Below are 16,292 nucleotides of genomic sequence, written 5' to 3'. Positions count from 1 at the left end.
TCTAAAGGGAGACATTCCTATAGGAGTTTTAAAAGCTGTCCGATATGCCCATAATGCATCAGTTAGATGCTTAGATCAATCTTTCCGATCAGGATTGACTTTCATTCCTAATATTTTTTTAATTTCCCTATAAGAGACTTCTACTTGGCCACTAGTCTGTGGATGATAAGGAGTAGCCACCTTATGGGTAACTCTGTATTTCTTAACTAATGAAGTAACAACTCTACTGCAAAAATGCATTCTGCCTTCACTGATGATGGCTTTAGGGATGCCAAAACGACAGAATTTGTATTCCTTAACAAAAAACACAACTGTCTTATGGTCATTAGTACGGCAAGCCATGGCCTCTATCCATTTGGAAATATAGTCCACGACAACAAGAATATAAATAAAACCGTGGGAAATAGGAAAATGATCCATGAAATCAATGCCCCATACATAAAAAATTTCTACTACCATAATGGGATTTAAATGCATCATATTACGTTTAGTGATATGCTCAAGTTGTTGGCAACGAACACACGTCTTGCAGTGAACGTGGGCATCTTTAAAAAGGGTAGGCCAATAAAAACCACATTGAAGAACTTTAGCTGCTGTTTTCATACCACTAAAATGACCACCACATTCTTTGTCATGGCAGAAGGATAAAACCTCATTATATTCTCACTGGGGAATACAACGATGAATAATCTAATCCATATAATACTTAAAAAGGTAGGGCTCATCCTAGTAGTATAACTCAACTCTGGCAAAAAATCGTTTACGTTCATTTCTTGACCAAACATCAGGAAAAATATCAGAAGCTAAATAATTCAGAATGTCGGCATACCAAGGTGCAGAAAAAATAGAATAAAGATGCTCATCAAGAAAAGAATAAGGTATGGACTCAGAATCACTATCACTGTCATTAGGTAGTCTAGATAAGTGATCGGCAACTATATTTTCGACCCCTTTTTTATCCTTAATTTCTAGAGTAAACTCTTGCAGGAGAAGAATCCATCGGATCAATTTCTGTTTATCATCCTTCTTAGCGAGAAGTTACCTAAGAGCCGCATGGTCAGTGTAGACCAAGGTCTTTGAGCCAACCAAATAAGGGCGGAACTTATCTAAAGCATAAACCATAACTAAAAATTCCTTTTCCATAGTAGTGTAATTTCTTTAAGCATCGTTTAAAGTTTTACTAGCATAATAAATAACGGTGGACTTATCATCTAGTTTCTGGCCAAACACAACACCAACAGCATAATTGCTAGCGTCACACATAAGTTCGAAAGGTTTAGATGAATCGGGACGCTATATAATCGGTATAGATGTTAAAACGGCTTTTAAAGTTTCAAAAGCTTGTTTGCAGTCATAATTAAAATCAAATATGTCATCTTTTAAAAGCAGATTAGTTAAAGGCCTAGCTAATTTGGAAAAATCCTTGATAAAATGTCTATAAAAACTTGCATGGCCTAAAAAGGCTCTAATGGAACGGATAGTCCATGGTATAGGTAGAGACGCTATTTTATCTAATTTGGCCTTATCTACTTCTATGCCATCACTAGATACAATATGACCTAGCACTATTTTATCTAATAATGCATAAGTTAGATGCTTAGATTAATCTTTCCAATCAGGATTGACCGTTATTTCTAATATTTTTTTAATTTCCCTATTAGAGACTTCCACTTGACTACTTGTCTGTGGATGATAAGGAGTAGCCACCTTATGGGTAACTCTGTACTTCTTAACTAACAAAGCAACAACTCTATTACAAAAATGCATTCTGCCATCACTGATGATGGCTTTAGGGATGCCAAAACGACAAAAAATGTATTCCTTAACAAAAAAACACAACTGTCTTATGGCCATTATTACGGTAAGCCATGACCTCTATCCATTTGGAAATGTAGTCCACGGCAACAAGAATATAAATAAAACCATGGGAAACAGGAAAATGACCCATGAAATCAATGCCCCAGACATCAAAAATTTCGACCACAATAATGGGATTTAAAGGCATCATATTATGTTTAGTGATGCGCCCAAGTTGTTGGCAGTGAACACACATCTTGTAGTGAACTTGGGCATCTTTAAAAAGGGTAAGCCAATAAAAGCCACATTGCAGAACTTTAGTTGCCGTTTTCATACCACTAAAATAGCCACCACACTCTTTATCATGGCAGAAGGATAAAACCTCATTATATTCCCACTGAGGAATACAACAACGAATAATCTGATCCGCACAATACTTAAAAAGGTGGGGCTCATCCCAGTTGTAAAGCTTAACTCTAGAAAAAAATCTTTTACTTTCATTTCTTGACAAAAAATCAGGAATAATATCAAAAGCTAAATAATTCACAATGCCAGCATACCAAGGTTTAAAAAAAATAGAATAAAGATGCTCATCAGGGAAAGAATCAGGTATGGACTAAGAATCATTATCACTATCATTGGTTAGTCCAAATAAGTGATCGGCAACTATATTTTAGACCCCTCATTTATCCTTAATTTCTAGGGTAAACTCTTGCAGGAGAAGAATCTATCGGATCAATCTCTGTTTAGCATCCTTCTTGGCGAGAAGGTACCTAAGAGCTCCATGGTTAGTGTAGACTAAGGTCTTTGAACCAACCAAATAAGGGCGGAACTTATCTAAAGCATAAACCACAGGTAAAAATTCCTTTTCTGTAGTAGTGTAATTTCATTGAGCATTATTTAAAGTTTTACTAGAATAATAAATAACGTTGGACTTATCATCTAGTTTCTGGCCTAACACAGCACCAACAATATTATCGCTAGCGATGCACATAAGCTCGGAAGGTTTAGACCAATCGGGAGGCTGTATAATCGGTGCAGATGTTAAAGTGGCTTTTAAAGTTTCAAAAGCCTATTTGCAGTTATAATTAAAATCAAATATGATATCTTTTAAAAGCAGATTAGTTAAAGGCCTAGCTAATTTGGAAAAATCCTTGATAAAACGTCTATAAAAACCTACATGGCCCAAAAAGGCTCTAATGTCACGAATAGTCCGTGGTATAAGTAGAGACATTATTTTATCTAATTTGGCTTTATCTACTTTTAAGCCGTCACTAGAAACAATATGACCTAGCACTATTCCTTTCTTTACCATAAAATGACATTTCTCCCAATTTAAAACCAGATTTTTTTTCTCACACTGTTTTAACACCTAGGAAAGGTTAGACAGAAATTCACTAAAAGAGTCTCTATAGATAGAAAAATCATCCATGAAAACTTCCATAAAACACTCTACCATATCACTAAAGATATGAAGTATACACCGCTGGAAGTTACCAGGAGCATTACAGAGGCCAAAAGGCATCCGTTTATAAGCATATGTTCTAAAAGGACATGTGAAGGTAGTCTTGTCTTGGTCATCAGGATCGATAATGATCTGAAAATAGGTAGAGTAGCCATCTAAAAAACAATAATAAGCATGACCAGCCAGACGTTCGAGCATCTAATCTATAAAAGGTAAAGGAAAGTGATCCTTTCGTGTCATGGGGTTTAAGCGACTGTTGTCAATACATATCTTCTATTTCATAGGAACTAGCATGGAAACAAATTCACCCGTAGCATTACGAACAACGGTAACCCCTGATTTCTTAGGAACTACGTGAATGGGACTTACCATTCGCTATCGGAGATGGGATATATGATGCCCGCGTCTAGTAATCGTAAGACTTCTTCCCTGACTACCTTTTTCATGGCAGGGTTCAAGCGATGCTGAGGTTCGCAAGAAGTCTCCGCATTATCCTCCAAATGGATGCGATGCATGCTTACATGAGGGTCAATCCCCTTAATGTATTCTAAGGACCAACCGATCGCAGAATAATGTTCCCTAATTACCCTAATCAAACTTGCCTCATCATCAGCAGATAATTGAGAAGATATGATCACCAAATTACTACCATCCGGATCAAGCTGGATATATTTCAACTCAGCAGGAAGAGATTTAAGCACCAGGGTGGGAGGAATGGGTAAAAAGGATTATGGAGGGTCCTTGTTTTGAGTAGTGAAGACTTGTTTAGGTAAGAGGTCTTCAAACTCAGAAGATGGAGCTACAGAGGGATCTAAGATAGGAGTAGACTCGAAAAGGGCGTTGAATTCCTTTAAGTAGGAGTCATCATTGAAGTCAGAACTTCCGAAGGAAAGGAATTGGTGCATCTGATTTTTTGGAAACATATTGTTGAAATAATCTTGAGCTAAGCTCTCGATCAGGCTAACTTTTCCATCTATAGTCGTATCGGGTAACTGTTTCAACATTTTGAAAACATTTACCCCAATAGAAAGATAGCCAAAGGACATGGACATTAAACCATCGTGGCAATTTATGGGCGTGTTGGTAGTTGCCAAGAAAGGATGACCTAAAATGATAGAAACAGAGTCATTAACGACTTCTGTGTCTAGGATAACGAAGTCTGCTGGGTAGTAAAAATCTTAAACTTTAACAAGCACGTTTTCAATAACACCCTTAGGATACTTAATAGAACGGTCACCTAATTACAATGTCATTTCAGTTGGTTGCATCTCTTGTAGTCCTATTTGTTTATAAAGATAATAATGGAGTAAGTTAGCACTTGCCCCCAGGTCTAATAGCGCAGTCGTCATGTGGGTATCCCCCAAGGTGCATTCTACAATAGGACTACCAGGATCTTTGTACTTAACGATTCCATTATGTTCAAATAGAGTTGGAAACTATTCAGTTAAAAAGGTGTCTTTTGGTATATTTGTTTTCCACCTAGTAGTGCACAACTCTTTTAGAAACTTAGCATGTTGTGGTAATTTTTTAATAGCGTCAAGAAAATGTAGGTTTATCGTTAGATTTTTTAAAACTTCCATAATCTCGTCAAATTTGTACCCTTGTGTAAAATGGCTAGTCTCTGGGGAAACGGAGGGTTCTCTCTATATTTAGCATATGGATCAATAGGAGTTTTAACCTTGGTCGCTTTCCTCTTTTGTTGAGGTTTAGCTGGTACCTGTACAGGATTAGGATCTTCAGTTACTACTTCGGTATCTAGTAAATTTTCAGTTGTAATGACCACTAGTGGGGTAATAACGGGCATAGTTAACTTACCTACATTTATATTATCATTACAAGTATTACTGATTACTTCAATGGTTGTGATTGGCATTTTAGGATTAGGTATAGCTTGACCTGAAAACACACCTTTTGGTTGGGCTTTCTCTTAGGTTAACTGTTGTATGTGGTGATTAATGGATTGTAAAATCTAATGGTTAGCCTACATGTAGGCTTCGAAACGATCCGGTTGTGAATGTGTAGTGGCCACAGGTGGTGTGACTAGAACTATCTCACGTTGATTATTAACAGATGGGTTGTAATAGTTGTTATTAACCAGAACGATACCTCTATTAGTATTATAATTATTATTATAATTATTATAATTACCTTCTCCTTGTCCTTGTCTCAGTGGAGCTTGGTTGTAATTGTTCGCTGGCCTAACATTTTGATTATTAAACCCTGGAGGTGTAACTTCTTGATTATTTTGCCAACCGAAGTTGGGTGTTGTCTCCAAGGTGGGTTAGGTTTGCTATTTATGGAGCAAACATTATCCAGCTGTGCAGTTGGTTGTTCATAAAGGAGAGGACAATAGGAGTCGGTATGCTTAAGGCTGTAACATAAATTACATGGAAGAGAGTTTATGTTCATGACAGAAGTAGGCTTATGTTGAATAGAAATGGCTTCTACCTTTTTTGTGAGAGATTCAATTAGAGTTCTAAGCTTGAGATCAGATTTAACCTCAAACATACTGGCCACCTTAACTGTGAAAGAAGAATTATTGGAGTGGGGGATGTTATTACCCCCCCTATTTATTTTGACGCTTAGATTGATCTTCTAAAAACCTATAAGCCTCTGAGGCACGTTTACAAAGAAAACTACCCCAACTCATTATATCGAGAACCTCTTTATGGTGATGTAAAAGCTCTTTGAAAAAGGCACGAACAAGCGTGTCTTTTGCAAGGTTATGATGTGGACACTCGATGAGAAGATCAGTGAAACAATTCCTGGCCTTTGAAAAAGATTCATGAGGATTATGGCGGAAGAAATGAATCTTTTGAAGCATTTCATCTATCTTCAGTGGTGGGTAAAATTGTTCCATGAACAATTGAACGAGGTTGGCCCATGAGTCCACGACAAAAAGGATGCTGTATTAATTTCTAGCAGAGAAACCCTTTTTGGACTTAAGTAATTAGGTTTTAGGCTTGAATTAATGGCCCAAACCAAGGCTCCAAAGCCCATGCACAAAATTGTAGACCTTGCCCTCTCCTATATAAAGAGGACTAAGGCATAACTCTTAAGTACTTAGTTAATTATTCAGTACTTAGTTTTTAATATAGTTTTTCATTCTTAGACTCTCTTCCATTTGATTAATAAAGTCAAGTTATTGTTATTATGATGTTTTCTTCTTATTCTTCTATTAATAATAGTCTAATGAATCTTAGCTAAACCTGTATTAGAGGGATTTGATGAAGCTTTGATGAAGACTTGATGTGTTAGTGTAGAAATAGTTGTAGTAATCTATTCCACTCTAGAAAGTAGTTAATTCACCATGAGAATGGGTTTAAATTGCCTCGCATGCTAATTATTAGTTGGTAGAGATTGCCATGAATAATTAGGGATTAAAAAGACCCAACCTTCATGTGAAAACATAAAGATTAGGATTACAACAAATCTATGCTAGCTTATTAAGGATTAATCAAGGTGGAATCAAATCCCCATAATACTTCTATTCTCATTCACATCTTATAATCAAATTTCCATAGTATAAATTAGCATATCGTAATTAGCTATTTTCATCATATTAGTTTAATTCAATTATTGCTCTCGTTGATATTATAAAATTGTTAAAATTAGTGAAACTGTTACATCTAAGAAACTAGGAGTGAGACGAATTCTTTACTCAACCATATCGCAAGATAATCGAGAGTAGAAAACTTTGATATAGAATAAATCCTTTTTAGTTTTACTTATTCTTAGCATAATTAGTTAAGAGTAGGTAAAACATTAGTTTTTAGTTTTATCACTATTCCATTGAAAAATATATTTGCTTTCATATGGCTCGTAAAATGAGGTTTGATATCTTTCAATGATCCTCCACATTTCATGACATCATATCAATGTTGATTACGAATCCGACAAGTATATTGGTTATCTCCAATGACACCACAGAAATAGCAGAAAAACTCTAGTTTTTCATATTTTAGGCTGAACACTATCATTTCCCCTGTCTCTAGCTTTACCTTTTGATCTTTCTAAAGTCTTTCTTTTATATCCATTTCCACTCGAACTCGAGTCACCGGTTTATTGAATTTAGGTGGGCATGATATATCAGCTTCACACACCTTCCCCAAGTCCGCTCCTATCTTCTAGACATTTGCTTTGTTAATCCTTTCTTTTGGTAGATCCCATATTTGTATCCCAAATTTAACAAAGTCAAATTGGTATTTATCTAACCTCCTGGCTCTGACCCATTCCTTCACCGAGAAGATTTGCCCATTCATCATCCTGCGGGCGGTATATTAACGTTGTTAACATGAGATGTTAGATTCATTAATATGATCTTTTTGTGGCATGTGTATATTGAAGGTCTGTACAATTTTTTTTTTGATAAAGTCTGTACAAGATTTGAAGTCTGCATAAAGTTTGGAGTCTAATACATTTTTGATTTGTTATGTTATGAGTATGACACTGAGACACACTTAATTCATAAAAAGAAAAAGAAAAACAGAATCGGTTAACTATACATAAGGTAAAAAGACATTGGACTATATAAAGATATAGCTATGTTAGTTGCTACTGACACTTTGAAGACTTGTACTTCAGTAAAGATTCCTTTGCATATGGCATGTGCAAATGTGCAATCCTCTTTGCTTTTTATGGTATGCATTTTCTTAAAGTATAGGGACCACTTTTTATATTAGCAAAAGATATTGGGACCACATGTACTAATTCATCTAGTATAAGCTAGTAAAGGACAAAAAATTCTTAACTAAAAGTGGGTAGACTTTGCAAGCATTACAGTGATGTTGGTTGTATTGTCTTGCTACTAGTGGGTCATAGTGCATGTGCATGCTATTCTTGTAAGAACATATAATATAGGGACCATGTGTTGTACTACAAGGTAAGAACTATATTATTTTAGACGTGTGCACAGTTCGCTGACTATATAGTCTTCTGAAACAAGAAGGAGAGGTACAGTATTAATTCATTGAATGAGACGCACAAAGACTAAACACATGGAGAAATACACTGTACTAAATATGCATATTAGATGATGCATATGAACACATGGTAACTAGTAGTTTCATTCTTGTTATATGCGTATCTGTTCCAGGACATACATGAGTACTTGACATGTGTATCTACAAGTACATAATTATTAAATAATATTCATAAGTACACACTTTGCATGCTAAATTAAATCCTTCTCTTATATGCACGCACGATAGTTATGAGATAACTATTTGCATATGATGCAAGCTATTTAGATTTTCCATAGTACACTAATATATCAATTATAGATGTTTAATTTTGGCATGAGATGCATAGACTGTTAAAAGAAAAAGTAGAAAGATATCATTGTCTTAACATTGAATATTTATTGATTAATACCCTCGGTCTATATAAAGTAAGTGATAAAGGCATTTAATTTACGAATTGAATCTCTTGCTACAACGTTATCAATTCAATATGAATTATATTTTTAGATATGATTAATATGATCCCTACGGATAAATTAATTGCATGCTAAATTTTTTTTTGCCTATTGTCTATTCTTGAGAAGAAAAATCCATGTATGGCTAGTGGGAATGTCTTCCCTTACGGATTCATTATCTCGCAGTTACATTAATGAATTATGTTGATGGTACACTTGGCTGAAATATAGTTGACAACCCCACGGTTTGTGCAATAATGTTTTAGTAGCAAAATGAATGATAATGGAAATCATATTATTTGTATGTAAAATTGATAGGTCTAGTAGAACTTGCCTGATTAAGTTGAATAATTTTGATGCTCTACGGATAAGAGATTGTTCATAAGTATTAGGTTTCCATTGCTTATATTTGTCTTAATGATACAATGTTGAGGGTGTTGTATTTTTATTATATATGGGGGTAATTGGTTTATTAAATTCCCAAAACCAATATTAAATGCATTATAATAATTTTTGTGTATATATAAATATTCCAGATATGTCTTAATCAAATTTCAGTCCCTTAGCATCTATCTTGAAAGAAAACAAGTTGACTGGTCCTAATTATGTGGACTGGAAGCGTAAGATTAACATTATCTTGACTGCTGAAAGTTACAAATTCGTTCTCACTACCCCTTGGCCCCCTGAACTAGTAGACAATGCTAGTGCAAGGCTGAATGATGAGTACAAAAAATGGCAAAAGGCCAATGAGATGTCCAAGTGTTATCTCCTGGAATCATTGCCAAACACAAAATTTTTGGTACAACTACTGAGATCATGACCAATAAGCAAGAGATGTTTGGTGAACAAAATTGCACTAAATGTCAGATCTCAATGGCAAACCTGATGAATACAAAAATGGATGATGGGACTCATGTTAAGGAGCATATCCTTAAAATGATTGGCTATGTCAACGAGTTTGAGATCATAGGCGTTGAAATAGACGCCAATTCTCAAGTTGATGCTATTCTTCAGTCTTTGGCAGTTTCATTTAATCAGTTCTAGTTGAACTACAACATGAACAATATGGATATGACACTGCCAGAGTTAATGAACTCTTTGCAGTAGGCTGAAAACTTAGTTAAGGTTAAGCCAAGTGTAATGGTCTCATAAAATTTTGGTGTTTCCAAGCCTAAGCCAAAAGGCAAATGCAAGTGGAAAAAAGGTAAAAAGTTTGCCCTTAGGGCAAAAGGGGGAGTGGAGAAGAACTCAGGGGCTAAAGGAAAAGGTAATTGTTACCATTGTGAAAAGCCTGGTCATTGGAAGCAGAATTGTAGGGAGTATCTGGCTATGAAACAAAAACAAAAAGAAGGTATGCAATCCTTTATTCTTGAAACCAAAGAGCTGGTTTTTCCTTCTGACACCTGTTATGGGGAATAAGAGGCCACTAACTACTTTTGTAAAATGTTACAGGAGTTTCAGGGGAAAAGATGGATGAATGAAGAAAAGGTGTACCAGACACTAAGGACAGAGGCAAAGGTTGATACAGTATTAATAGAAGTTTAGCATTATAAAGGAAAATGTTGGTTTTAAAAGACTATTATTATGTTCCAGGGATAAGGAGAAATTTGGTTTTTGTTTCTGCATTTTATAAGTCAGAATATAATATTCTATTTCATTTGATTCAAAAGTTGTAATCAGATTAAATAGAAAGATTATTGCCTCTGGTATTTTGGAAAATGGTCTCTATTTACTTTCTTTTATGTTAGAAATAAATGATACTGATATTAGTAATTCATTATATGTTATTACCTCAATAGAGGATAATTTCTTCAGTTAATCCAACAAACTTGTGGCACTTAAGACTTAGCCATATCAATCTGAATAAAATTGATAGCTTGGGTGAAAGATGGGATTTTAAGTTCAATCCCTTTATAATCTTTCTTAACCTATAATCTTACTTAGAAGGAGAGATGACTAAAAGATCTTTTAAAGTAAAGGGTCAAGAGCCACATAGTTAATGGAGTTAGTACATACAGATGTACATGGGCCTATAAATGTGAAAACAAAAGGTAACTTAATGCAAAATATGATTTTGTTTCAATTAAGTGCACCAAAAACTCCACAACAAAAAAATATTGCAGAAAGAAGGAACATAGCCTTATGGGGTATGGTTTGGACTATGGTGAGTTATTCAAACTCTCCCTATATCTATTTAGAGATAAGCCTTAGAAATGTCAGCAGATATTCCTATTTATGTTCAATCTAGATTAACTTATAATTTAGATAAAACTTCCATGTAAAGTTCAGAGTTTATCTAAACCTACTCTAGTACTTCGTCATAGTGGGAGGACAATTAGTCCTCCAGAAAAGTTAACCCTATTATTAAGGGAAACTTTATATGTTATATCAGATGACAAGGATGTAGATCCTATAAACTATGAAGAAGGAATTTCTGACATTGATTTGAGTAAATGGCTTGAATCAATGAGATGAGAAATGGAATCCTTATATTCTAACAATGTCTGGGAACTTGTTGATCCATTGACAAATATTAATCCTATTAAGAATAAGTAGTTATTCAAAAGTTAAAGAGGAGCTAATAGAAAGGTAGAGACTTTTAATGCGAGACTGGTGGAGAAAATATTTACTCAAAAAAAGGGTATCGATTATGAGAGAACTTTTTCGCCAGTAGCCATGAAAAGTCTATTAGAGTTTTTCTAGTGATTGCTGCTTATTATGGCTATATGATTTGGCAAATGGATGTAAAGACTGCATTTTAGACCCTGGAGGCTTTGCAGTTCCTACAAGCTTCAAGAAGTTGGAATGTAAACTTTGATCAAACAATCAAATCGTTTGGTTTTGATCAATGTGAGGAAGAACCTTATGTTTTATAAGAAGGTTGAAGGTAAGATGGCAAAGTTTTTGGTCTCATATGTATATGATATACTATTCATCATGAACGATATGGTCTACAAGGACTAAACACTAAATATTGTTATATGATTATGCAGACCTTTTTATAGAAAATATGGGTCTTAGAATAGTTGCTAAATGGTTTTGAAGGTCAGTGGGAGATTGTTGGGATATTTGGCCTTTACAAAGCCAATTAACATTTATTATTTATACATGATGATTAAATGCACAAATCTTATTATTATGCATATGGGTGAACTAATATCATATGATGAAACCATAAGTTCCATATGTAATAGAATTAGAACAATCAAGCATAAGAAGAGTCATGTGCGAGAGATTTGATTGTATCTATTTACCTAGAATGCTCACCGGACGCTTCACTTATAAGACTGTAATAAACATAACTGCTATATGATAAGATGATGATATCTCAATCATTTGAGTATGAATCTAAGTTTGTTTATTGGTGTAGTCACATGACTGACACTGAGGGGATCAAAGTGAGAACACACTATAAATTTGTTGTTGAGGTTAGTGTGCAAATCTCACTCTACCAATTAATCCCTAGACTTGAGGAATTGTGAAAATTCATTGTGTCTCAAATTTATTACTTTGAGTCGTTAAAAAGTAATGTATATTCATAAACTAGACTTGACATTTTGGGTTATGAATGTAGGACGTCTTGAATCACGAATTCTAATAAAGGATCCACTACTCTATGGAGATATGTATTAGGAAATTGTGACATAACTAATTGAGCTCAAACCTGGCCGGTATAAGAAATAGTTTCTTAATGTTCATTACCCAAAACGTCAAGTCTAGCCTATGAATATACATTACTTTTTAATTTCTCAAAGTAATAAATTTGAGACACAATGAATTTTCACAATTCCTCAAGTCCAGGGATTAATTAGTAGAGTGAGATTTGAACACTAACATTAACAACGAATTTATAGTGTGTTCTCACTTTGATCCCCTCAGTGATAGTCATGTGACTACACCAATATAGAAACTTAGAGTCATACTCAAATGATTGAGATATCATCATCCTGTTATATAGCAGTTATGTATATTACATTCTTATAAGTGAAGCATCCAACTTCACCCCTAACTGTGATCATTTTAGGTAAATAGGTACAATCAAATCTCCCATATAGAAGATGCATAAAGTGCTGATATTTAAGCATAAATACCCTCGGTTTATATGATATAAAGCAAATAGTAAAGGCATTTAATTTACGAATTGAATCTTATGCTACATCGTTATTAATTCAATAGGAATTATATTTTTAGATGTGATTAATATGATCCCTACGGATAAATTAATTGCATGCTAAAATATTTTTGTCTATTGTCTATTCTTAAGAAGAAAAATTCATGTATGGCTAGTGGGAGTGTTTTCCCTTACGGATTTATTATCTCACGGTTACATTAATGAATTATGATGATGGTACACTTGGCTGAAATATAGTTGACAGCCCTACGGTTTGTGCAATTATGTTTTAGTAGCAAAATGAATAATAATGGAAATCATATTACATATATGTAAAATTGATGGGTCTAGTACAAATCGCCTTATTAAGTTGAATAATTTTGATGCCCTACAGATAAGAGATTATTCATAAGTATTGGGTTTCCATTGCTTATATTTGTCTTATTGATATAATATGGAGAGTGTTGTATTTTTATTATATAAGCGGGTAATTGGTTTATTAAATTCCCAAAACCAATATTAAATATATTATAATAATTTTTATGTATATGTAAATGTTCAAGATATGTCTCAATCTATTCTTAACCCCTTAGCATCTATCTTGACTGCTGAAAGTTGGGCTAAAACAAAGGGTATTGTTACCATTGTGAAAAGCCTGGTCATTGGAAGCGGAACTATAGGGAGTATCTATTTTTGAAACAAATAGATAAAGAATGTATGCAATCCTTTATTCTTGAAACCAATTTGTTGGTTTTTCCTTCTGACACTTGGTGTGTGGACTTAGGGGCCACTAACCACGTTTGTAACATATTACATGGGTTTCAGGAAACAAGAAGGTTGAACAAAGGAGAAGTGTACTTGACACTAGGTACAAAGGCAAAGGTTGCCGCATTATCGGTAGGAGTTTATTGTTTAGCATTAGGTGAGAAAATGTTGGTTTTAGAAGACTATTACTATGTTCCAGAGATAAGGAGAAATTTGGTTTCTATTTCTGCACTTAATAAGTCAGGATATTCCATTTCATTTTATTCAAAGGTTGTAATCAGGCTAAATGGAAAGTTTATTGCCTTTGGTACTTTAAAAAATGGTCTCTATATACTTTCTCCTATACTAGAAATAAATGATACTGTAATTGGTAATTCATCAAAGGTCTTGCCTCAAACGAGGAAGTCAACTTCTTTTAATCCAACATACTTATGACATTTAAGACTTTGTCATATCAATCTAAATAGGATTGACAAGTAGGTGAAAGATGGAGTTGTAAGTTCACTCTCTTTAAAACCTTTCCCAACTTGTGAGTCTTGCTTAGAAGGAAAGATGACTAAGAGATCTTTTAAAGCTAAAGGGTCAAGAGCCACAAAGTTATTGAAGTTAGTACATACCTGTAAGGGGGATTTCCCATCATTGAACAGATGACACGTGTATGGGAAATAACCTAAGACTATAGATGTCTAGAATGAGATGAGGACCATCGGATTAGTTCTGTGAGTAAGTGATCTCGTGCTTAGCACGAGTGTTTAGTAGACATGTGCTAGGCACGTGGCTAACCGCCTCTAATTATGACAGCTCTCAAAGTCATTAGGAACTGACACAGACAGTTCCTGAATAGAAGGAAACTAAAGATGGCGATCTCTGATAATAAGGAAGGAATCGTGATGACATATCTTAGGAGTTACCCTTTAGATATAATTTTCTTATACACGATAGGACATTATGATAAACAAGGAAGTTTACCTCTCATAAGATATGGTCTAGATTCAGACTTCCATAAGGAGAGGAATCCTAATAGGAAGGTAGAGTCCAAAGATGGAAGGGAACTCACAAGCGGTGAGGACAGTCCTAACCCTTGGACTCTCATAGCTCTTCCTATATAAACCAGAGGGATTCGCTCTTAGGAACTACGCAAAATAGGGTTTGATTCTCCTAAATAAACAAGGAGTAGATCACAAGGCACAGAGGAAGACCAGGGGATACTCAAAAACTCCCCTACATCTTTTGGCGCCGTTTGTGGGGATGAAAGCAGGTAAACATTCATTCCTAACGACTGATTTAGTTTAAAAACTCTTACCATTGTGATGGTAGGAGCAAAGAAAAGAAAAGGTGGCGCAACCACACGCAGCGTCGCTGTGAGAGAAGAAGAGCACGAGATCCCTGAGTGGGGGGGGGGGGAGAATGTCGGTCACCACGATGCGAGTAATCCCTTTCAAAGACCTATGACCAGCACCGACGGACCAGCAGCTCCCAGTGCAGGCCCCAAGAATAACACTTAAGAGGAGCGTCAAGATGGTGAGAATGCTGTCCTTACCAGCCTAGAGTCTATTTAGGCAAGCCAGGCTCTCGAATAGCAAAGAAGTAATCTGTAATAAGAAGTACAGCTGTTGAGGCATTTGTATCAATCTGGCACAGGGAAGGAGCTACTCATCGATCTCGATGATGACGACCTTCCAAAAGGTGGCCGTCCAAGGAACCGAAGGCGTGGGGGTCCAACTAGATGCGAAACATCTGAGTCAGAATATAGCAACTTAGATGAGGACTCAGATACAACATCTAAACCAGAGTCAACTGACCAGGATCATGACGTCGACCATCAACATGGGAAACACTACTAAAAAAAGGGCTAAAAGGTGAGATGTTAGAAATTTTATCTCGGTTTTCTAGGAAACTACAAACGAGGTAAAATCCACTGAGGTAATAGAGTTCTATAAAACCGAGATAATAAGCTACTAAATTATCTCAAAAGTCTGACATCTTATCTAAATATATTATCTCGATTTTCTAATTAAAACCGATATTATATAGAATAAAACCAAGATAAATTGTTGATTGAAACCAATTAGTATAGAAGAAAATTGAGATGTTTTTTTATTGAAACCGAGATAATATCAAAAAATAACCGTGATAAATTTTTTTGGAAAGGGAGATTGTTGGACAACCTTTTATCTCACCCTTTGTCATTTTTTGTTGGTATTGCTCATGACAATTAACCAGCAAATAAAAACCTGTCGCAAACCACCACATTCCCTTTCATATTCATAAACATACACCAATTAACAAAAACAACCCAACATAAATAAATTCTTTGAAGAACTTATTTCATTAAGATAAGAAAGAACAATGTCGAACATGCATGAACTTAACTTTCAAAAAATACTAGTAATCAGTCAATTATTTATAGAAACTCAAATATAGTATCAACTACTATTCTTCGAACTATAATAAGACATTTTTTAATCTTTCTCTATATATTCAGGAAAGGAGACAGATGGTTCCTACTGAATTTCCTACTCAAAAAAAATTTGAGAATCCACAACTCCCAAGGTATTCACGTCAGTCATCAGCTGTGAAAAGTTATAGGCTCCAAGACTCTCTTCATCAACTTTAGTAAGTGGAGACGAATATCCAAGATGGTCCTGATCCATAAGAGAAACATCATTTCTAACAAACTTATCCTGTACTAACTTCTGAAAGAATGACCAATGTTTATGCTCAATCCAGTTCCATCA

The sequence above is a fragment of the Coptis chinensis genome, chromosome 5 (genome assembly GCF_015680905.1).
Source record: "Coptis chinensis isolate HL-2020 chromosome 5, ASM1568090v1, whole genome shotgun sequence".
NCBI classification, from domain to species: Eukaryota; Viridiplantae; Streptophyta; class Magnoliopsida; order Ranunculales; family Ranunculaceae; genus Coptis; species Coptis chinensis.
The sequence above is the reverse complement of the archived record's forward strand: the minus strand, read 5'-3'. Positions refer to the sequence as shown.